The 26,522-nt window shown below is 33.6% G+C and overlaps 1 long non-coding RNA gene and 2 pseudogenes across 4 annotated transcripts in view; all 3 read left to right on the forward strand.

Annotated features, from left to right (window-relative positions):
- LOC149771308 (uncharacterized) overlaps window positions 1-26,522 on the forward strand; it is a 319,229-nt gene that overhangs the window by 36,052 nt on the left and 256,655 nt on the right. The gene's annotated exons all lie outside the window — the stretch shown is intronic.
- LOC149771309 (uncharacterized) lies at window positions 9,553-10,325 on the forward strand (annotated as a pseudogene). Its single transcript, XR_016418342.1, has 3 exons — window positions 9,553-9,822; window positions 9,928-9,953; window positions 10,195-10,325. The product of XR_016418342.1 is annotated as an uncharacterized LOC149771309 (transcript).
- On the forward strand, window positions 20,515-22,576 carry LOC149771310 (uncharacterized; annotated as a pseudogene). The gene is made up of 3 exons (XR_016418337.1): window positions 20,515-20,653; window positions 21,924-22,207; window positions 22,446-22,576. The product of XR_016418337.1 is annotated as an uncharacterized LOC149771310 (transcript).

A 26,522-nucleotide genomic window follows, 5' to 3' on the forward strand; every position in this document is an offset into this window, starting at 1 on the left:
TATTCAACACAAGGGTAAGAACCATCGGGATACACTCTGTTACCATTGTTTAATGATAACATGGCTGTTGAGTCTGTAGTATCTGCTAACTTCCTATACAAATATCCGAAACGAGTGTACATGTAACACTGGTCTACAATTTCTAGAAGTCGTCAGCTTTAGAGATAAAATGTACTATTTCGTATGGATTTTGATGTGCTGAATTCAAATACGACAATTAAAACAAGTGATTGGCTACTGTTTACAAGATATTTAAGGTTTTAGATTGTACGTCTATGTATTTGTGCATATCTTAAAGGTTTAATATTAAGTTTTAAATCTAGGTGTGATTATGGTTGTTTTACATTTCACCTGTTCCCTTCATGTAATACTTTAAAAAAACAGCAAAAGGCTTATATCAATGAAATTTGTTATGAAACAAATGGGAAAAAAACTATTATTTATATAGAAAAACACTGTTAGCCGTTATTCAGTGCCTACCCGGCGCTTCATGGCTTGTCTCTTGTATTAATTAAATGGAGCATCTATTGTCACTTACCAGCAATAGTCTTCAAGCACTGATAGGCTCCATTTGCCCTGACATCTTTTCTACATTGTTGCAATGTCCTGTTGAAATCGCTTGCCGTGCGTTTCAGTCACTGCTTAGCAGTTCGATGTAAACAAATCTAGATGAGAGTGCAAAAAATGTATCTTTAGTCACATGTGCCAACCAAGGCTTTTGTATGCCTTGAGTAGGTTTTCCACCAACTCCCTGTAGTTGTCTGCTTTGTTGTTTCCTAGTAAATTTGTTGCAGCTAACATGAAGGCCTTCCGTGCTGTCTTTTCCTTGCCACGCAGTGCACGGTCAAATGCATCATGGCCAAGAGGTTTACGAATCTGAGGACCAGCAAAGACACTTTCCTTTATCTTAGTTTCATTTAACCTTTTAAATTCTCCACGGATGTACCTGAAAGCTGCTTGTGTTTTGTCCCTGGGTCCCTTTGCAACATCAAACACTGACAAATAAGAAAGCACGACACTGTATGATTTCTGAAGCTGATGTTGGGCAATTTGTTCAACAGATTGATGTAAGCTTAGTTATGATTGCATCATCCATGACCTGACGTGACACTGATGGTTCAGATTCAACCATTCATTGTTTTATTTAAAAAGCAAGAAACCCAGTCATATATGTATTCATAGATCCAAAGATATATTTTCGACATTTCTGGTTTAGAGTAAAATCCCTTCCATTTGTAACTCACTTATCCTATGCCATTCCCAAGTCAAGTTTCGTATATAATGATGCAGTATCATATCTATAAAACTCGAGCCAATCAAAAATGTTAAGTATCATTTTCGTTTCCAGTGACCCAGAATTAGTAAAGTTTGACTACTTTTATTTCGGAAGCATTTTGGCTGTAGACCAGTGTAAATTAGGGAATGAAATGAATATGGTATGCCACAAGCACCTCGCATCAAATGTGTCGATGCATCAAGGTGCCGATAAAGGTTAGCGTTATTTAATCATTTGCCGCAGAAAATTCTATGGCTGTAATTGATCCATGTTCGAAAAATAATCCAAATTTGTATTAATTTTCTTTACCGTCCTTATACTTTATAAGCGGAGTGTACGTTAGTCACAATACATAACTGGTCACATCAAAATGATACAGGTTCTGCGAATCAGACATTGAACTACAAAGTACCTTCTAGTCTGCTTGGTAGGTGCTGCTGTCGCTGACTATCCGTTAGGTGGCGACGACGGATATGGCGGTTACGGTGAATACGGAGGTTATGGTGGCTATGGAGGGAATCTAGGATATGGTGGATATGGTGGATATGGACGTTATGGTGGATATGGTAGATATCCTATAAAGTAAGAGCAAATAATCTTCAACGTTGTCAATTCTATCACATGTTACAGCATGGCCACATTCTACCAGTTACAAATCAGCTTGTCCATTTCAATTTCTACTGAGTCATTACATCTTGTTGCGCTCACAGTTCGAAGTATTCACACACATAGTTTCTTCAAGATAAATATAAATATATTATCCATATTGTATTGTTTTGGCCAGTCGTCTGGTGCAAATGCTGGTAATTTGTTTCCTTTTGGCAGATATTAAGAACAAATGTATCCATTAACTGAGAGGACTGTCAGCGGAATATGATGCCGTATCTGAATTTTTGTTAGCTTAGTATTTGTACACAATGGAATAATACACATATTAGATCGAAGAAAACAAAGGGGCTTTTTATAATTATTTTATTTCGATTAACTCATTCCCCCCCCCCTCTCTCTCCCCCGGACAATGACAATAATTCAATAATCCAACCCTGGAGTATATTCATCGAGGGCCGATGTAAGACTGAATTTTCCTTAAGTTAAAAACATGGCCAAATCAAAACTCAATGTTTGAAATTGGAATCTCCAACTGTTTAATATCAAAGTTCGTGTAAATAAATCTGTTTTTGAGTCACTAAAAGTACAAATTTTGAGTCATTACGATCCACTTTCTTTTATCGCTCATTTAAACATACCATTGGTCGCCCATGGTTGTTTTGTGCAATAATTTGTTCATACTGTTTTATGAATTATAGTGAAAACGGATTTCGGATTTATCATTTCAACGGATGAACATCTCATAATGTAATTTTTAGACGTAAACTAATAATGTATCACATTTTTATATCTTGCTGTCTTGGTACTCTAATGGGTTCGATCAGGAATCGAATACTACTTTGATATACACGGAAAAACGTGTTTCCATGCATATATATATATATACTTAAAAGATACAGACATGTATCTGTCACAGAATAAGGCAAGACATAACTTGGTTTCGCGTTAGAACGAGTTGACTGTTTTCGTCGTACATGCGTACAACGTTACCTTGGGTGGATTGTGTTTTTCTAGTTTCGTGAATTTATAGCTTGAAAGATAAACATTGCATATGTTATAGAGAATAAACATATATTTATTAATTCATTTCATAAACGTCCAATTATTCATTACAATTTCCAGGCAGCCATTCAAGTCAAATCATGTTACAGTAACCCGATTTAAAAATTGAAAAGTACCATAGTATTTATTTACAATGAATTTCACAGACTTAGTTTAGTTACTCTTATCAAATTTAGGTAATGTATTACACCGTTAGAACTGGCACATTACTAATATACTGTTGATTATTAATATATTACCTATTTATCAGTTTCTCCAAAAATGAGAAAAATTAAAAGTACGTAATCGAACGAGATAGCGGCATTTATTGCATATATGTGAGCTTAGATTAAAGTCCTTCATTAAGAACAAGTCAGTAATAAGGCCCCCTCGTTACTAGAACACTGTTTCTCGTAACTAAATATAGTGATCGTTATTTGCATGGTCTTTTAATTCACTATAAAGACCACCATACTACTCTAAATAAGTTCATAGTCACATTTGAGAAAATATATATATTCTGAATCCCACTGACAAGACCCACTGACACGGGCATGTTTGTTACAGAGTTTATACGTATCTCAATAAAGAACTATTAGGGTAGTTGGTCTCAAGAAACGTATTCTCAAAACGTTGAGAAGATAGAATCTGACCTCTTCAAATGGTGCAATTTTAAAAAGAGACATTGATGCATATTTGCTTCTTACTTTAGATTTAAATGATAACAAAGTAATGAATAAGACTTGAATAAGTAGAGTACTCTTACCAAAATTTTAAAAGTATATTTTGAATAATTATCTGAAGATGATGAACCATATAAGTGTGTTAGCTATATTATCATATCCACTAATTTCATATCTTAACGCATGTCGTTTAACATCATGCATCATTAGAAACTAGTTATTTAAACCGTCCCTTTTTAAGACCACTTTCTATATATTGTGCTCGTATCGTAAATGTAGAGTATATATTGTGCTCGTATCGTAAATGTAGAGAAGTCTGTAAACAACATATTACAGAGACAACTTTTATATATGGATGTAAAGTATATTCTTAGGTTAAAAATGATTTGATTAATGACATGTTTACATGGATTTAAGTTCCGGAACTTGATTGTTTCCTTTGAAGTTATATTGTCAATCTAATATTTGTCTTGTTTGTAATTTACAAATAATGACTTTTTTAATTGATATCTGAGCTCAAGGTTCAGCATTATTCCCATGCTTTACAATGTTCTAAAATCAAACCAATAAAATAACCAACGCAAATATAGAAACTAAATATAGAATAAAAGCTATAATAACCTTTCTATAACATAACATTGCCAACATATAACGAAAACTTTCAGGCAACAATACTATCAGGGCAGGGGGACTCCCTTAAACAACATCGAACGTGCTCAAGAATGTGATGGGCTAATGAGTTTAGTTCTGGACATTTTATTGTGATTAACTGTTAACACAAACTTGTTTACATCAAAATTTTTCATCCCCATTTTAATATCATTTTGTGGAATCTGCTTTAAATGTGTTCAGACGTTTGAGATGAATTATTTTTGTAAACTATTCGTTGGTAGTACAATGTGTTCATTTACATTTTGGATTTAAGCATTGTTTTGTGAGTAATGTGAATTCATTCAAAGACATTCTGGAATTTAACAATGTTATAGCACAAGACTACTGTTACATAGTCACATTCATGGCTATTGGTGCGTGATCACATTCAGTATTGGACTTCATGGAAGACGGTCTTTACTTTTGAAATTCAGATATAAATTTAGGATTTTTGGGGTTAATTTCACAATATTTGTTCCTTCATGTGTATAACAAAAAATTAAGTTCATACGGTGGTAACAAGGTCTTTTTTACAAGACGCGTTTTGTGAGGTTGCCAGACATTTTGTTATCTATATATCTGTTTATGATTTCGTTGAAAATCACAAGGCTTAGAAACAATATTTTCAGATGAATCTAAATGAAAATGTTTCTAAAAGTGTTCCGTATCGAATACTGATAATTTCACAAAACATTCTTTCTAATAGCATTAGATTAGTATATTTCTTTATTAATGATGATGGTTTCTGGATACGTTTGTTTGTTTATAAAACAGATTCTCGATTAATATTAGTTTTAAGTAGAAATTACTACACAAATGAATTATATGTCAATTACGATTGAAATCTGAAATAGCCTTATTAAATAGTGATGTGTATACCATAAGAAATTAAAAGTTTGTATTTGTATATGAGAAATATTGACCGGAAACAATGAGGTACCCATTTCGAAAAATGCAATGGAATTTTCACTTTGGAAATTTAGCAGATGGCGACTGTTTTAAGGTTGTCTTGTTAACATGTAAAACTTGAAAATGTCAATCTGATACAATTAAAGTGATAAGTCTACACGTAGAAACATACATTTATATATGTACATTTGATAGAGAAGGGCCAAATTTATCTCAGTTCAAACTGTATCTTGCTTTTAGCTTTCAAATAGGAAAATGGGAACTTTTTGGTATACTGATGCGAGCTCATATGCCACCAAGAATGGCTGGCCCGCACGTAACCATATGAAATATACATGGAATATACAACTACAGTATTGCTTGAGAAGGATTATTACGCTTTTACGATGCACACACTAATATGTCGGCATTCTGCTATTGCAGATGACAACGCAATATCTTTATCCCTGCGATAATAGTCGTCCGAAATCCATTCTCTTCTGAGACGAATCTTTACACCACTCAAAAAAAACCTAATGATTGGCTTGCAGTGCAGGTGGTACAGTCTGCATACAACTCAAAACCCATGATGCCAACATTTCTTGGGTCCCTTACGCTGCGCTGCCTCAGCAACAGTTACAAGTTCATCGAAATGACTCCAGTAGCTGTTATGCATTTCTCTAGCCACAGATCGACAATTGCGATACGACTATAGCGATGACCTGAATTCTGTCTAAACAAAGGCAACCAGACTCGGTCCAAAATATATTGACTAAGCAAGGGACACTTAACCTACTGTAAGGAGTTTGTCTTTGATAAATGTCATAAAAATGTCTCCAATGATATGCCATACCGGTAAATCCGGTTTTTTTCTTTCAAAGAGACAATTGTATGTTTCACTAGTATGTGCGATAGCCAGCTTCTGTTTCAAACAATACCGTCTAGTCAGGATTGTGCTGCAATGCCGCTACATTCCCATCCATTCACATATACATGGATTTTAGCAGGAAGGCCAAGACAGAAAGTGTTTTCCTGTCAGGAATTCAGCCACTATTTCAAGAAATTTTGGAAACATTTCATTACAACGTAGTGGGACAAGTGACTATGTAATACGTTAATTAATTCGCTCTTTATATGAATGAAGAGACTTTTGATTTTTAACATAATAAACATATTACATTGAAAAGAACTATCCATAACCACTTGTAATAAGAAAGTGATATGTAATGAAACTTCTGCTCCATAGGCGTTTGTCTACAAAGTGGACCATGTCATTAAAAGAAATTCATTTATCTCCTAAAAATAAGCGAGTCTAGTGTTTTTAATACAAGTATTGGTATTTTGATTTAATAAAGCAAATTTTTCATGAAAGTATCAAACGTGATCATGGTCCAATTTTCAGTTATAATCAATATTTATAAACAAGAATTACTGAAGAAATCCTCTTAATTATTTCCCAGCCAAAATATTGCATTCATCAATGCCAGACAGGAATCAGGGAATAATGTACACTATCATTATGCATTTAGTTCCATTGATCAACTGATAAGAGCGAATCTTGAGTGGAACATGACTTCTCGCAGAAGTAGATATTTGTATGACCACACCCAGACATTGACAACATACTGTATATTTTAATCAATAATACAAGACAGGAAAAAACGATATCGTAGGGTGCGATCGTATGATGGAAACAATCTTTTTCTCTATGGTACGGGACATAATGCGTGTCAGTCCCTAATGCAGTTACATGTATGAATTAAATAAAAATTATTCTTGTCAATGATAAACAATTCAATACATGAAGCAGAAGATAGCATGGCACGTTCTTCATAATCATGTCACCAATTCATAAATAGTTTGAAAATAGTAAACATGGTTTTAGCATCCAGTTCATTGATTGGAAACTCAAAGTAAAGTAAGTATACAGTATAACTGTATTGTACTCAATTAAATACATACATGCATACATACTGTATTGTACTCAATTAAATACATACATGCATACATACATACATACATACATACATATGACAAATTTTCAAACCTACAACATGTGAGCTCTTAAAATTCGTAGACTATTTTATATATTCCTTGGAGCCATTTGCTAATTATACCCGTTTAAATATACAAAAGGAAGACTTGAATACAACACCACGGTGAAACACCTTAAAATAACATAAAATTATTCAAACAATAAAGTGGGCGAAGCAGCTCGACCACCAAAGGGGAACTAACTATGAGACAAAAATGTGACATTTCAAAAACAGTAGGATTAATTCGTGATCCTAAACACACGCATTCCACAAATATGTATATTAGTCCTAAAAAGCTATAGAAGTGATGTATAAGGTACCAAGTATGTAAACAACAGTACATGTTATAAGTGTTAATTAAAGAGAGAACAAAAACAAAGTGCTCGGCAAATCCAGCATGTGTCAACGTAATCCCGTCTGTCTTGCACTAAGGTATTACTTTATGTCAGAGTTCATCCTAGTGCACTAAATGCAATTGATATATGAGGCTTAATTAGACGAAATTCTACCCGAAACAAAAAAAGCAAACTTTTAATACGTTGGATTGGACATGTCTTTTGTGATGCCATGGTAAAAAAAAATAAGTTTGTACGCTATAAATGGTAGAGTCAGGGATTTGATTGAAAATTTATTGTTATGTGAAATCGTCAAAAACTCGCAAATCGAAATTCACATATGCTACGATCATAAATGAGATACACAGAGCTCTTTAAATTCGACAAAAGAAAAATGGTCTATCGGTAATGCAAATGTTCAAGATTACATGGACTATTTTTACATATGGGACATAAATGCAAATAAAGCAATGCTATTCAGAAAGTATACGCTTTCGCTTGCAGGCAAGCAACTAAACGATAACCATTTCTTTGTTTTCTTTCCTGTTATTTTTTGTGGTTTATATTACTATATTTTTTATATAATATGTTTCAATTCTTTTTCTTTGTTTCATTGTTCTGTGTGAGGTTTGCGTTCTTTTCTTACATTTCGACAATATTCTTTTATCCACAAAATAAATAAGACAATGCGATTACAAACGGGAACATAATGTACATGTAGAATTATTAATACAAAATGAAATGCCTTACTGTTACTTTGAAATAAGATTTTGAAAATTATTTTCAAGAAACGTGCACACGATCCTCACACCTCTCAACAAACATTTTTCTCTCTTTGGTGTTTACTTTGTTAATTAAATTTGCGTGCAATGTCATCACTAAAAGAAAATTATATTTCCAGTTTAAAAGTTTTAGAAATATGGAGGAAAGGTGCCAAAACATAATGAAATTAACATTCTCCAACGTAACACTGTTAGGCAACATAACAATTTAGTAGACAGTACTCAACAGGTACAAAATACTGACAAATGTAACTTTAAATAAAGTGTGACGAATTCAAATATATTCCATTTTGGAAATTCTTCATTATAGATCGAGACGTTGTATTGAATAAATTTGTCTAAATCTTGCGTGCAAATATTAAGTGTAAATATCATAAAAATCTATTTTCAAATCCATCACATTGATTAATTTGACATGACCCTTTGTAAACACAAAAATGACTGCATTGCAAACGGAAATTGTCAGTCATCCTTACAATTAAACAACAACAAATACTATTTTCGTTTTATTAGTGATCAATTATTTAATTTACTGAGTGGATTAAATATCAATCATCGTGTTTACTTAATCAAGTTAAAAGACATGTAAAATAAGCCTTTCACGGCTATAAAAGGACTGCATATTCTACGCCTCGGCACAGGCATTTGCCAGTCCGGTGGAAAAATTTCTGATCCTACTTCAAGAGTTTTTTGACATCGTTATCATCCAGGTAAGTGAAGGCATACGACATACAAATTAACGTTCGTTAATAACCTATATAACGCACCTTTTTCTTTTAACTTAGGCCATTCTTAAAAATTTTCCTATTTAGAGAAATGAACGTGTACAATTTTGAACTATCATCCCTGGACACATGACACGTTTCAATTATATTAAAGGTCTCATATTCATGTTTTTGATCCATTAGCAGCATTCCAGTCTTTTTGGGACAACATAAAGAGAGCCTCTAAATTTAGCTATGTATAAATTTTAGTAACACCTAACTGAGAAACAGTTTAAGTTTGTAAAGAAACAATATGTTGTATAAGAAAAACCGTCCTGTCGGTAATATATGTATAATCATATTGTCTTTAAGAGATATACATGCGTATATTATGACAATCAATCTTTACAATTAATTAAATTGTTTAACGTTCAGGAGTATTTAAATAAATGATATTAAATATATTACTTATTACTAAACTACACTCCCATAAAACATTCAATGCTAACTGTTATTTTCTGAAATTACTTTTCTTTTGCAGACGAAAATGAAGGCCATAGTTGTTCTTCTAGCCTGCTCAGTAGGTGCTACCATTGCTACTTATCCGTTTGGTGGCGGATATGGCAGTTATGGTGGACATGGAGGTCATGGTGGCAACGGCGGATATGGTGGCTATGGCTGGTATCCTGGATATGGTGGATATAGAGGGTATCATGGACATGGTGGATATGGAGGGTATCATGGACATGGTGGATATGGTGGATATGGAGGTTATGACGGATATGGCGGATATGGAGGATATGGTTGATATGGTGGATACAGCTTGGGATTAGATGGTGGATATGGTGGATACGGATTCGGACTCGGTGGTGGAATTGGGGGATACAGATGGGGATTTGGACACCACTTTCCTAAGTTTGGTTACGGTTACAGTAGACACCATAAAAAGTAAGAACAAATATTATTCATCCTTGATAATTCTATTACATGTTACAGTATGACGACATTTTAGAATTTAACATTAGCTTATCCACATCATTTCTACTGACTCATTGCATGTCTTTGTGCTTACAATTCGAAATAACAATAAAGTCGTTTCTTCAAGATAAATATCAATATTGTATCAATATTGTATTGTATGGGCAAAATCAACTGGCGAAAATGCTCTACATTTGTTTCCTTTTTACAGATATTAAGAAAAACAAAATGATCCAAGGACTGACAAGAGAACCAAAGGAATATGACTCCCTATCTCGATTATTATCTTTGTAGTATTTGTACATACTACATCAATAAACATATTTGATCGAAGACAATAAATTGGCTTTTATCATTATTTTATTTCTATTACCTCACTACCTCTGTCTGTCTGTCTGTTTGTCTGTCTCTCACACACATGATTATAATATTGCCACGAGTTTATATTCTACTTTGACTGCAATTGAGTTTATATTCTACTTTGACTGCAATTGGGATGAAAGTACAGCAAAAACGTTATGGTTTAAAGTGAGCGATTCTTCACGTAAAATGGGACTCAACGAATGAGTGAAATATTTATGTAAATGTAGGCAACACATGCACATGGGAAAGAATGTCATACTCCGCTCTTGAGATGCTAAGAGTAAATATATTTATCCTGATATAGTTGAAAATTATAAATAAGTTTTAAAACACTTTAAATTTCACGTACATCAATGTATAAAGCATACCAAATAATGGAACTGTCATAATCAATGAGCTTACTTGCAAAAAACTTCATCGACAGGACCAGATTGTAATGAGACTAATACGACTCTTGCAATGTACACACATCGATAGCCGATGTAAGACTGAATTTTTCCTAAGTTGGGAACATTGTCAAATGAAAAGTCAACGATTTAAACTGGGTTCAACAGTTGTTTAATATCAGTCACATCTGTTACAAATAGATGCGATTTCGAATCGCATGGATTCCCTTAAATGCAATGTTCATTTAAGCGTAATATTGGTCGGCCATATCAGTTTTTACAATATTAGTGTACACTGATTTATAAATCACAAAGATTCTGGCATTCATTTCTAAAATCTCAACTGAAGAACATCCCATAACGTAAGGTGTAAACCTAAACAAATATTTTATCTCATATCGGCATCTTTTTGTCTTGTTACTCTTATATATATGACGTATGTTGCATTAATGATACAAAACCAGATATATACATATTTCATTAAAAAGAAGCGAGGCTTGCCGAGCTAACTTTTAATGAAAATGTTATACAACGAATGGCATATCATTAATACAGCGTACAGACGATACTTATATTTTATTTATATCACATATAAATGGATATATTTCCCCACTGAATGGAGTTCCTGTTTACTAAATGCAACCGTGTATTGACCGAATGAATGAACTCAATACATCGCTGCCTAGTGTGGGTTGCTACAAAATGCAGTTTTATGATTTTTGTGGCTATTCACGATCACCTTGCATATTTATAAGTTGATTCTTTTATCATTTGAGTTTCTAATCTACTTCACATTGATTAAATCCACATTATATAGACTTATCATTTAAACTTGAAAGATTGATTCCATGACGTTAGTAGAACACTACAAGCATATAGTTAGCTACGCTGTTCACATCAACGTTCAGCCATTCACGTACAATGCGCATGGAAATTAGCGTAGACTAAGAAACTAAGCAAAATTACTAACCAAAAAGAGGTAATTCAAACATTTTGATATATGTACAGTCGACCTAATTCATTCTTCTGCTTTAAAAACAGTACTACCCATCACAAAATTCTCTCTCTCGCTCTCTATCTCTCTTTGGTAAGTTTGACTTTAAAACTCTCTCTGTCTTTCTGTCTGTATCTCTCTCTCCCTCATCCTGTGGTCGGTTTGACGTAAGGTTTACTATCATTAATAAGTCCAGATACATAATGGTATGACACAAACAAAACTATTATACGCTCGTCTTACAGAGATTTTCACCCGTATCTTGCTCCAAAGAGAGATAATGATTGCGAGAGAGAGAGATCGAGAGAGGGAGGGAGACGGAGGGGGTGGTTTCCTTTGGACATTTTGATATTTAACTTATGATACGCAATTCTTAGAACTTTATAATAGGTTTTTTGAAAGAACAACAACATCAAAACATTCAATACATCACAACATGTGTACCACGTAACCGAGAAACTCACCGTATAATGTCGACAGGGTTAGCACATTTATATTATCGATTATATAAACACTGTAGATTAATTCCAAGGAAAGTCAACATATATCGTTACGACGAAGCAAATAATTTTGTTGTTTGTCTCGTGTAAGTTCAATTTTACGGTTTTTATCCATCCCTAATTATTTCACTCTCTCACTCCGAATTTCTGCGCGCATTTATCCGTTGTGCATGAGACGGGAGGGTGGAACAGAAAGCATAAAGTATTGAAATTGTAAACCATATTAAATTTATTTATAAAAAGGGGATTATTCATACATTGTATCGTTATTTTCATACGTAAATAAAGATGAATGTTTGGAAGAACAGCACACGGTTGAGAGAATGTTTATATATGCACATTATTGCGCCATGGGCGAATCACATTTTGAAATACCAATAATATTGGTATGTTAAATTGCTTTTTTACAACACTTCAAAGAACATGTTATTTTTAACGTATAAACATATCTATCTATCTATCAATACATACATACATACATACATACATACATACATACATACATACATACATACATACATGCATGCATGCATGCATGCATTCATTCATCCATGCACGAACGCAGACAAGGACGCACGCACGCACGCACACACACACACACACACATCCATCCATCCATCCATCCATCCATACATACATACATACACACACACACACATACATACATACATACATACATACATACATACATACATACATACATACAATCACATACGAATCCCGAATGAGTATGTAAATATATGGGAATTAATTACTTCGTCGTCTTGTAGGTGTGTCTGCTGCACGCGAGTGTGTATAACACCGATTATGTGGTATCATTTTTGGTGCTGGGTACTTAGTCGTGATGGAATAGGGGCTGGTGTATGCAGCCAGGACAATTGGTGCCGTTTATACGCGAACCTGGGTTCGAATCTCCATAGAGTGCGAAAACATTGATATGATAGTATTATTTGTATTAAATATTAATTACGCCAACAATTATCATGTACTCTCATATATAATCCATTGATATCACTTTCGGATCTGTCTGATATATATACAGTGGTAACAAAGGACATACCTTTCCTTTTCCTGTTCAACCACTGGCGAAGATGTGTTGCACATTGTCCTGATCTCCAAGGTTTCAGCCAAAATAAAGGTGATATGTTTTTTAACCATAGTGGTTATACTGCACTTTTGTTATGCAAAAGTCACTTCACCACAAACATAGCAGAAGTTATCTGCATTGTTCACGCAAGTACTAGGCATCTCTGCTCACTTTGGCTAAAGAGAAATGGGTCCCTTTGCAACATCAAACACTGACAAATCAGAGAGCACGACACTGTATGATTTCTGAAGCTGATGTGGGGCAATTTGTTCAGCAGGTTGATGTAAGCTTAGTTATGATTGCATCATCCATGACTTCTAAGAATTATGTGATGCAATTCATATCATGTATGACACAATAAAAGCTTCAAACTGAACTATTCATTTATTTACCTTAAATGCAAGAAACCCAGTCACAGTTCTTGTAAATAGATCTGGTTTTGAATCACTAAAAGAGCAGATTTTGAGCCATTACGATCCACTTCCATTCATCGCTCATATAAATGTACCATTGGTCGCCCATGTCGGTTTTTTTAAATAATTTGTTCACAGTGTTTTATGAATTATAGTGAAAATGGACTTCAATTTTACCATTTGAACGGATGAACATCTCATAATGTAATTTGTATATGTAAACTAATAAGATGGTGAACGATATGAGTGTGTTAGCTATATTATTATATCCACTAATTTCATATCTTAGCGCATGTCGTTTAACATCACACATCATAAGAAACTAGTTATTTAAACCGTCCCTTTTTAGACCACTTTCTATATATTGTGCGCGTATCGTTAATCCACCACTGAAGATGTAGAGAAATCTGTAAACATCATATTAAATATATAACTTTTATATATGGTTGTAAATTATACACTTAGGTTAAAATTAATTTGATGAACAAATTGTTAACATGGATTTGAGTTCCGGACCTTGATTGTTTCTTTTGAAGTTATATTGTCAATCTATTTTTTGTCTTGTTTTGTAATTTACAAATAATGATCTTTTTATTGATATCTGAGCTCAAGGTTTAGCATTATTTGCATGCTTTACAATGTGCTGAAATCAAACCAATAAAATAACCAACACAAATATAGAAACCAAATATAGAATAAATGTAATAATAACTTTTCTACAACATAACACTACCAACATATAACGAAAAGCTTTCAGGCAACAATACCATTAGGGCAGGGTGACTCCCTTAAAGTGGTCTGAAAAGATCAAACTAGGATGATACCCGCAATATATATATAATTTAAATAACATAGAGCGTGCTCAAGAATTTGATGGGCTGAGTTTAGTCGTGGACATTTTATTGTGATTTAGCTTTTAATACAAGCTTGTTTACATCAAAATTATTCATCCCCATTTTAAGACAAGTATTTGTGGAATCTGTTTTAGATGTGTTCAGCAATATATATATGTATGTATGTATGTCTCTGTTTTCGTTGAAAATAACATCGCTTAGAAACAATATTGTCAGATTACTCTAATTACAAATGTTTCATACAGTTTTCCGTATCGAGTATTGATAATTTTTTTCTTTTCATTTCTTTGTTTTTTAACAGGATTTTAACAGAATTTCTCAAGTCACTGGAAAGGATTTTCAAAACAGCTTAGTCAGATGTCATTGAAGTATATTTTGATCTATCTTAGATCATTAAAAAGTCACAACCGAAAGTTTTTGGCACTACCTATAGCGCTAGATGGCAAAACTGTGTTTTACAAAACATTCTTTCTCATAGCATTAGATTAGTGAATTTCTTTATTAATGATGATGGTTTCTGGATATGTTCCTTAGTTTAAAAAACAGATTCTCGATTAATATTATTTTTAATTATAAAATCCTGCACAAATAAGTTGTATATCAATTATGATTGAAATCTGCAATATCCTTATTAAATATTGATGTGTATACCATTACAAGAAACAAAACGGTTTGTATTGTTATATGTGAAAAATAGACGGGAAATAACGAGATACCCACTTCGAAAATTGCAATGGAATTTTCACCTTGGAAATTTAGCAGACGGGGACTGGTTAGGGTTTTCTTGTTAACATGTAAAAGTTCAAAATGTCAAAATCTGACACAATTAAAGTGATCAATCTACATGTAAAATCATACATTGATATATGTACATTTTATAGAAACGAGCCAAATTTATCTCAGTTCAAAACATTTGTTGCTTTTAGATTCGAATAGGAAAATATAAACTCATTTTGGTGTACTGGCTGGCCCGCACCTAACCACATGAGTCTTTCATGGAATGTACAACTACATTATTGCCTCAGAAGGAGTTTTCGCAGTTACGATGCATACACTAATATATCGGTACTCCGCTGTTGCAGGCGACAACGCAACCTTTCATCCATGCGATAATAGTCGTCCCAAAGCCATTCTCCTTTGAGATCAATCTTTACACCACTCACAATCTCAATGGCTATCTGGCAGTGCAGGTTCGTACAGTCTGCATACAGCTCAAAACCCATAATGCCAACATTTCTTGGGTCCCTAGGGCTGAGCTGCCTCAAGAACGGTTACAGGTCAATCTAAATGACTTCAGCAGCTGTTATGCATACCTCGAGCCTCTGATCGGCAATTGCGATACGACTACAGCGATGACCTGAATTCTGTCTAAACAAAGGCAACCAGACTCGGTCCAAAATCTATAGGCGAACCAAGGGACAGCGTTCACTTAGCCTACTGTAAGGAGTTTGTGTTTGATAAATGTCATACAAAAATGTCTCCACTGATATGCCTAACTGGCAAATCCGGTTTCTTTCTTTCAATGAGACAATTGTATTTTTCATTAGTATGTACGATAGCCAGCGTCTATTTTACCATTATGTCAAGAAATTGTGGATACTTTGCATTTCAACGTAGTGGGAAAAGTGGACACGTGACTATGTATTACGTTAAGTAGTTCGCGCTTGATATGGATGAAGAGACTTGTGATTTGTAACCTAATATCCATATTACATTGAAAAGAACTATCCATAACCACTTGTAAATATGGAAATGATGTGTATTGAAACTTCTGCTCCATAGGCGTCTGTCTGTAAAGAGGACCAAGTCATTAAACTAAATTCATTTATCTTCATAAAAACAAGTCTAGTGTTTTTCATTCAGGTATTGATAACTTCGTTTAAAAAATATTCTTTTCAAAATATAAGACATCAAAAGGATCATACAGTTTTTTCAAATTTGGTCTCTTCGTAACTAAATGTTTCATCAAATTAGCAAACGTGACCATGGTCCAATTTTAAGTCTGAATCAATATTTATAAACAAGGTACAACTTTACAAACATGAGCTAAGGATTCATCAATCAGTGTTAATGAAGTAATCCTCTTAATTATTTCCCAGCCAAAATATTGCATTCGTCAATACCAGACAGGAATCAGGACATAATGTACACTATCACTAGATGTAATTAGTATGCATTTAGTACTACTGATCAGATGATAAGAACGAATCTTGAGTGGAACATGACTACTCGCAGAAGAATACATTTGTATGACTCCGCTCATACAATGACAACATACCGCATATTTTACTCAAATAAATAATACAAGACAAGAAAACGTGATATGGTATGGCAAGATCGCGTGATAGGAACAATGCTTTTTCCCAAGGTACCTGAAGCAATGCGCGTCAGTCTCTAATACTGTAATTTGTATGAATTAAATATGCTTATTTTAAATGAAATAAATGTGAATACTAAATAATTCAATAACTGAAGCTTAAGATAGCATGACGAGTTTTTCATAATCATGTCACTGATTCACACATATTTTGAAAATAGTAAACATGGTTTTATATATATAAAGTTTTCAAACCGCAACGTGAATTTTTAAAATTGGTTATCTAGTTTATGTATTCATAGGAGCCACTTGCTAATTATACAAATCAAAGAGCTTTAGGTTATTTGGATTTGTATCATATGTCGTAATATTAATATGTCAGATCAAATGCAGAGGTGATGGTTAATCCTGATAAAATATGAGTGCTTGAACTATCATCGGCATACATTTCTCGGTAATAAACGAATTCAATTTATTTAAGTTTTGTAACCTTAATGGATTACTTTTATTACAATCGCTTCTTATTACAAACCATGAAATTCGACCGTTAAATGCTAGACGGGATTTTATATTATCTCAAAAGATATTTATCTACCTTATGCGATCATACCTTAATCTTGGCATCGTTCACTTCAACATTCTTTGCAGTAGTAGTTTAGTTAGGGTTGAAGTAATAGCGATAGTTGCATTAGTGCTTGCGCTATAAGTAGAACACGTAGCTGCTGAAAGACAGCAGTACTTAATCTCGAATGACGAGCGAATCAAGGTAGGAGGGGGATTACCGAGCATAAGATTGATAATATAAAAGATTTGTTAACTAGTTGGTATTCCTTGCAGATAACGAAGACACGTGGTTACAAAATAACTCTATAGTGGCACAGGTTCATTGTTTGCACGCATTTAGCCACAACGACAGAATTCAAAGAGCAACACATTAATTGATATCCGCGTTTAAATGTTCAAGAGGAAGGTTTGAATACAAGACTACGGTCAAACACATTACAATAGTATATATCTATTAAAACAATAAAGTGGGCAGAGCAGGAGGACCACCAACGGGGAATTAACTATGAGACAAAAATGTGCTATTTCAAGAAGAGTGTGGTTAATTATTGATCATAAACAACACCTTTCACAAATAAGTATAATATTCATGAAAAGTCATAGGAGTGATATGTACAGTATAAGGTACCCATTTTGTATACAAAAGTACAGGTGATACATGTCATTTAAAAAGTGAACTCAAAAACAAAGGGCTCAGAGTTCATCCAGTTCACAAAAAATATTGATATACGACGCTGAATTAGGCGAAGACCTACCGAAAACAAAAACAAACTTTTAATACATTGGATTTGACAAGCTTTTTGTGATACCTTTTTAAAAATATGTGTACGCCATAGTTGGGAAAGTCAGGAATTTAAAAATATATTTATATGTGAAATCGTCAAACACTCGCAAATCGAAATTCACATTCACTACGCTCATAAATGAGATACGAAGAAATCTCTTTAATTTCGATAAAACAAGTATGGTCTCTCCGTAATGCAAATTGTCAAGCTTGCATGGAATATTTGTACACTTGGAACATAAATGCAAATAAAGCATTGTTAGTTAGAAAGTATACGCTTTCGATTGCTATATTACTATGCTTCCTTATATATTATATATGCTTCGATTATTTTTCGTTGTTTTGTTGTTTTGTTTTAGTTCAACTTTCTTTTCTTACATTTCGACACAGGTTTACTTGTAATGGTTTGGAAGAATAGAGTACCATTAACTGTGTAAATTTGAAGTGAAGAGTGCCAGATTCTGACGTGTTTCTCCAACACCATGAGAAGAACCATCGGTACACACTGTGTTACCATTGTTTAGTGTTAACATGGCATCAGGAGTAATAGTCTATTCGCATTTTGTATAAAACATATTCTAGATAAGTGTACATGTGATATGTTTTTACGAAATGAGTTGCATATGATTTGCCACAAGCTGTTTGTATCAAGTATTACGATGAGCTAATCAGCCAATAAAGGTTCGCGTTATTTAAATAAATTGTTACATCATAGACAAACTTTTAGGACAATAATCGATCCACAATCAATAAAATAAATACAAAACTTTGACAGAAATTATTATAACATCATTTAATATCTCGATGAACAAAACTAGATCATATGCTTTATAAGTAGAGTGTACTTTGAGTCACAATAAACAACTGGTAACAGCAAAATCATGCAGGTTCTACACTTCCTACATTTACTTGCAATATATCAAACGTATGATCACAATATATGCAATAATTGTATTATATACATAAATTAATTAATATCCCGTTTATTCTGATCGGCATTAAGCATTCAAAGAACACAGCTCTTTAATAAGCTGCGATGATTCATCAATCGACCAATATGATTGGTTTTCTCTCGACCCTATGCGAATAATTCCTCAAAGAATCCTATAGAAACAACTGCCCCCGTAGCTAAATATGGCACCTGAGACATTCGTATGTATTATACTTTCAAGAAATAGCCCAATATAATGTTGGCGAGGTAGCAAATTCAACACATTACATTTGTAGCTAACATAGACTAGAAATACTAACAATAAATGGAACTGATCATTTCGTTCTGTCCGAATCTTTCATTCGTGAAGCAAATATAGCATACAATGTGAAATACACGTGCACACATACCTGCAAACAAACAAACGAATCTGTCAGTTTAACATACTAAATCTGCTTCAGTGAACAAAGCTGTATCAGACGAAATTAATCCCTTGATAATTGAGGTAGTATTCTAACAATGTCCGGATATTCAATTAAGAGAATTATTCCTTGCGTTGTTAAAATGGATGTGTGTCCGCATCGAGTCGACCATAATAGTATGATAACTAATAGTTGGTGGCTTGAACATTTTAACCAGATCTGGAGAAAAAATAATAAAATCAATAGCAGAAGAACAGCATCTTTTCTTATTAACACAATCAATGATCATTTATCCACAAAATAAATGAAACAATGCGCTTACAAAATTGAATGCCTTACCTTATACCTTGAAATAAGATTTTGAAAATCATTTTCAAGAAGCTTGAGCATGATCTTCACACCTTTAAACAAACATTTTTCTCTCTTTGGTGTTTACTTTACTAAATTTGCTTGGAATGTGATCGCTGGGAAGACAATAGTATTAAGAATTTAAGAAACATTTTAGACATATGGAAGAGAGGTACCAACAGATTATTAAATTAACATGCTCCAATGTAACACTGGTAGGCGACACAAAAATTTAGCAGGCAAAAGTAATTTTAAATAAAGTATAAAGAATTCATATATATTTCATTTTGGAAATTCTTCATGATAGATCGAGACATTGTATTGAATAAATTTGTCTAAATGTTGCGTGAAAATATGAAGTGGAAAATGCATAAAAAGTCAATTTTCAAATCCATCACATAAATTAATTTTACATAATTGTAAACCAAAAAATGTCTGCATTGCAAACGGAAATTTCCAGACATCCATATAATTAAACAACATAAACAAAATAAGTTTCTTGGTTTTTCTTAGTCATCAATTATTTAATTTACTGAATGTATTAACTATCAATCATCGTGTTTACTTAAGTTAACATGCATGCAAAATAAGTTCTTCACGGATATAAAAGGACTGCATATTTGACGATTCAGCACAAGCAGTTGCCAGTCCGGTGGCAAAATTTCTGATCCTACTTCAAAAATTTTCTTGACATCGTTGTCATCCAGGTAAGTGATTGTATGCGACATGCAAATTAACGTTCGTTAATAACCTATATAACGCGCATGTTTCTTTTAACTTATGCCATGCTTACAATTTTCCAATGATCGTGTACATTTTTGAATTATCATCCCTGGACGCATGATACGTTTCAATTATATTAATGGTCTCCTATTCTTGTGTTTGCTCCATTAGCAGCATTCCAGTCTCTATGGGAGAACATACAGAAAGCCTCTAAATTTGGCTGTATATCAATTTTACGTACCACCTAGCTACGAAACAGTTTAATTTTGTAACGAAAAGAATATGTTCTACAAGAAGAACCACTCTGTCGGTAATATATGTAGAATTATATTGTCTTTAAGAGATATACATACGTATATATGACAACCAATCTTTACAATTAATTAATTTGTTTATATTTCAGGAGTATAGAAATAGATGATATAAAATATATTACTCATAGAACCGAAAAAAAGTGATCCTAAATCCAAGTCATATTTTATTTAAATATCCTTGTTGAACATTATTTTATTGTCCACTAGGGTATCATTGTTCATACTGCCTAGCAGCACGAAACGTTGTGGCAATCATTCACATAGCGGACCTATCCATGGCTTGATCTAAGTTATTACATTGAGTCACACAAAATAACAATTCACTGTCAGGTGAATATACACTCTTTTACGTCATATTTAGAGTTTATTTATCACAAGATAGAACATAGAATAACACTAAAACATTGTTGTCACTTTAAGTCACTTTAGAAAACCCCATTACGTTTCCATTTAAAGGTCATGCGGCCTTTCGCAACCATCGACTTGATTCCTTTTTCTAGATAATGTATACGAACCGCTCACACAAATACTTTCAAGTATCACTGTATTGCAAATCTGGATATTAATGTGTTTGCATAAGACGTTGCACAGTCAATCACACTAAAGCGCCACCCCTTTACTTGGAACGTATATGTTTTGCATTCCGGAGATGGTAGAGGAGGTACTTTATTTACGAATCAAAGGTTACCAGTGAAATCACGTATAAGCGACAGACTAGTCTTCAAAATGAAAACTATATTTATTTTGGCGTTTCTAGTGTACAATTAAAACTTGTCACCACCGTACAATTGAAATACTGTACATTCAAGCCCGGTCTTCATTCATTAAAACAGTCAGAAAATGTAATATCAACTTGCCGTCTATTTACCGTCTAAACTACACTCCCATAACAAACATTCAATGCTAACTGTTATTTTCTGAACTTACTTTTCTTTTACAGAGGAAAATGAAGGCCGTAATTGTTCTTGTAGCCTGCTTAGTAGGTGCTGCCATTGCTACCTATTCATTTGGTGGCGGATATGGAGGTTATGGTGGCAACGGCGGATATGGTGGCTATGGCTGGTATCCTGGATATCGTGGATATGGAGGGTATCATGGACATGGTGGATATGGAGGGTATCATGGACATGGTGGATATGGTGGATATGGAGGTTATGGCGGATATGGTGGATATGGAGGATATGGTGGATATGGTGGATACGGTTACAGTAGACACCATAAAAAGTAAGAATACATATTATTCATCCTTGAAAATTCTGTTACATATTACAGTATGACGACATTTTACAATTTAACCATTATCTTATCCACTTCATTTCTACTGACTCATTACATGTCTTTGTGCTTTCAATTTGAAGTAGCCATAAAGTTTCTTCAAGATAAATATGAATATTGTATCAATATTGTATTGTTTGGGCAAGTCAACTTGCGAAAATGCTCTAAATTTGTTCCCTTTTTACAGATATTAAGAAAAACAAAATGATCCAAGGACTGACAAGAAAACCAAAGGAATATGACTCCCTATCTCGATTATTATCTTTGTAGTATTTGTACATACTACATCAATAAACATATTTGATCGAAGACAATAAATTGGCTTTTATCATTATTTTATTTCTATTACCTCACTACCTCTGTCTGTCTGTCTGTTTGTCTGTCTCTCACACACATGATTATAATATTGCCACGAGTTTATATTCTACTTTGACTGCAATTGGGATGAAAGTACAGCAAAAACGTTATGGTTTAAAGTGAGCGATTCTTCACGTAAAATGGGACTCAACGAATGAGTGAAATATTTATGTAAATGTAGGCAACACATGCACATGGGAAAGAATGTTATACTCCGCTCTTGAGATGCTAAGAGTAAATATATTTATCCTGATATATTTGAAAATTATAAATAAGTTTTAAAACACTTTAAATTTCACGTACATCAATGTATAAAGCATACCAATTAATGGAACTATCATAATCAAGTGAGCTTACTTGCAAAAAACTTCATCGACAGGACCAGATTGTAATGAGACTAATACGACTCTTGCAATGTACACACATCAATAGCCGATGTAAGACTGAATTTTTCCTAAGTTGGGAACATTGTCAAATGAAAAGTCAACGATTTAAACTGGGTTCAACAGTTGTTTAATATCAGTCACATCTGTTACAAATAGATGCGATTTCGAATCGCATGGATTCCCTTAAATGCAATGTTCATTTAAGCGTAATATTGGTCGGCCATATCAGTTTTTACAATATTAGTGTACACTGATTTATAAATCACAAAGATTCTGACATTCAGTTCTACCATTTCAACTGAAGAACATCCCATAACGTAAGGTGTAAACCTAAACAAATATTTTATCACATATCCTCATCTTTTTGTCTTGTTACTCTTATGTATATGACGTATGTTGCATTAATGATACAAAACCAGATATATACATTTTTCATTAAAAAGAAGCGAGGCTTGCCGAGTTTCCTTTTAATGAAAATGGCATATCATTAATACAGCGTACAGACGATACTTATATTTTATTTATATCACATACAAATGGATATATTTCCCCACTGAATGGAGTTCCTGTTTACTAAATGCAACCGTGTATTGACCGAATGAATGAACTCCATACATCGCTGCCTAGTGTGGGTTGCTACAAAATGCAGTTTTATGATTTTTGTGGCTATTCACGATCACCTTGCATATTTATAAGTTGATTCTATTCTCATCTGAGTTTCTAATCTACTTCACATTGATTAAATCCACATTATATAGACTTATCATTTAAACTTGAAAGATTGATTCCATGACGTTAGTAGAACACTACAAGCATATAGTTAGCTACGCTGTTCACATCAACGTTCAGCCATTCACGTACAATGCGCATGGAAATTAGCGTAGACTAAGAAACTAAGCAAAATTACTAACCAAAAAGAGGTAATTCAAACATTTTGATATATGTACAGTCGACCTAATTCATTCTTCTGCTTTAAAAACAGTACTACCCATCACAAAATTCTCTCTCTCCCTCTCTATCTCTCTTTGGTAAGTTTGACTTTAAAACTCTCTCTGTCTTTCTGTCTGTATCTCTCTCTCCCTCATCCTGTGGTCGGTTTGACGTAAGGTTTACTATCATTAATAAGTCCAGATACATAATGGTATGACACAAACAAAAATATTATACGCTCGTCTTACATAGATTTTCACCCGTATCTTGCTCCACAGAGAGAGAGAGAGAGCGAGAGAGAGAGAGCGAGAGAGAGAGGGAGACGGAGGGGGTAGTTTCCTTTGGACATTTTGATATTTAACTTATGATACGCAATTCTTAGAACTTTATAATAGGTTTTTTGAAAGAACAACAACATCAAAACATTCAATACATCACAACATGTGTACCACGTAACCGAGAAACTCACCGTATAATGTCGACAGGGTTAGCACATTTATATTATCGATTATATAAACACTGTAGATTAATCCCAAGGAAAGTCAACATATATCGTTACGACGAAGCAAATAATTTTGTAGTTTGCCTCGTGTAAGTTCAATTTTATGGTTTTCATCCATCCCTAATTATTTTACTCTCTCACTCCGAATTTCTGCGCGCATTTATCCGTTGTGCATGAGACGGGAGGGTGGAACAAAAAGCATAAAGTATTGAAATTGTAAACCATATTAAATTTATTTAGAAAAAGGGGATTATTCATACATTGTATCGTTATTTTCATACGTCAATAAAGATGAATGTTTGGAAGAACAGCACACGGTTGAGAGAATGTTTATATATGCACATTATTGCGCCATGGGCGAATCACATTTTGAAATACCAATAATATTGGTATATTAAATTGCTTTTTTACAACACTTCAAAGAACATGTTATTTTTAACGTATAAACATATCTATCTATCTATCAATACATACATACATACATACATACATACATACATACATACATACATGCATGCATGCATTCATCCATGCACGAACGCAAACAAGGACGCACGCACGCACGCACGCACACACACACACACATATACATCCATCCATACATACATACATACATACACACACACATACATACATACATACATACATACATACATACATACATACATACATACATACATACATAGATACATACATACATACATACAATCACATACGAATTCCGAATGAGTATGTAAATATATTGGAATTAATTACTTCGTCGTCTTGTAGGTGTGTCTACTGCACGCGAGTGTGTGTAACACCGATTATGTGGTATCATTTTTGGTGCTGGGTGCTTAGTCGTGATGGAATAGGGGCTGGTGTATGCAGGCAGGGCAATTGGTGCCGTTTATACGCGGACCTGGGTTCGAATCTCCATAGAGTGCGAAAACATTGATATGATAGTATTATTTGTATTAAATATTAATTACGCCAACAATTATCATGTACTCTCATATATAATCCATTGATATCATTTTCGGATCTGTCTGATATATATACGGTGGTAACAAAGGACATACATTTCCTTTTCCTGTTCAACCACTGGCGAAGATGTGTTGCACATTGTCCTGATCTCCAAGGTTTCAGCCAAAATAAAGGTGATATGTTTTTTAACCATAGTGGTTATACTGCACTTTTGTTATGCAAAAGTCACTTCACCACAAACATAGCAGAAGTTATCTGCATTGTTCACGCAAGTACTAGGCATCTCTGCTCACTTTGGCTAAAGAGAAATGGGTCCCTTTGCAACATCAAACACTGACAAATCAGAGAGCACGACACTGTATGATTTCTGAAGCTGATGTGGGGCAATTTGTTCAGCAGGTTGATGTAAGCTTAGTTATGATTGCATCATCCATGACTTCTAAGAATTATGTGATGCAATTCATATCATGTATGACACAATACCAGCTTCAAACTGAACTATTCATTGTTTTACCTAAAATGCAAGAAACCCAGTCACAGTTCTTGTAAATAGATCTGGTTTTGAATCACTAAAAGAGCAGATATTGAGCCATTACGATCCACTTCCATTCATCGCTCATATAAATGTACCATTGGTCGCCCATGTCGGTTTTTTTAAATAATTTGTTCACACTGTTTTATGAATTATAGTGAAAATGGACTTCAATTTTACCATTTCAATGGATGAACATCTCATAATGTAATTTGTATATGTAAACTAATAAGATGGTGAACGATATGAGTGTGTTAGCTATATTATTATATCCACTAATTTCATATCTTAGCGCATGTCGTTTAACATCACACATCATAAGAAACTAGTTATTTAAACCGTCCCTTTTTAGACCACTTTCGATATATTGTGCGCGTATCGTTAATCCACGACTGTAGATGTAGAGAAATCTGTAAACATCATATTAAGTATACAATTTTATATATGGTTGTAAATTATACACTTAGGTTAAAAATAATTTGATGAACAAATTGTTTACATGGATTTGAGTTCCGGACCTTGATTGTTTCTTTTGAAGTTATATTGTCAATCTATTTTTTGTCTTGTTTTGTAATTTACAAATAATGATCT

This window comes from Sinohyriopsis cumingii, unplaced genomic scaffold (assembly GCF_028554795.1).
Source record: "Sinohyriopsis cumingii isolate HCF-2022 unplaced genomic scaffold, ASM2855479v2 utg001953l, whole genome shotgun sequence".
Classification (NCBI taxonomy): domain Eukaryota; kingdom Metazoa; phylum Mollusca; class Bivalvia; order Unionida; family Unionidae; genus Sinohyriopsis; species Sinohyriopsis cumingii.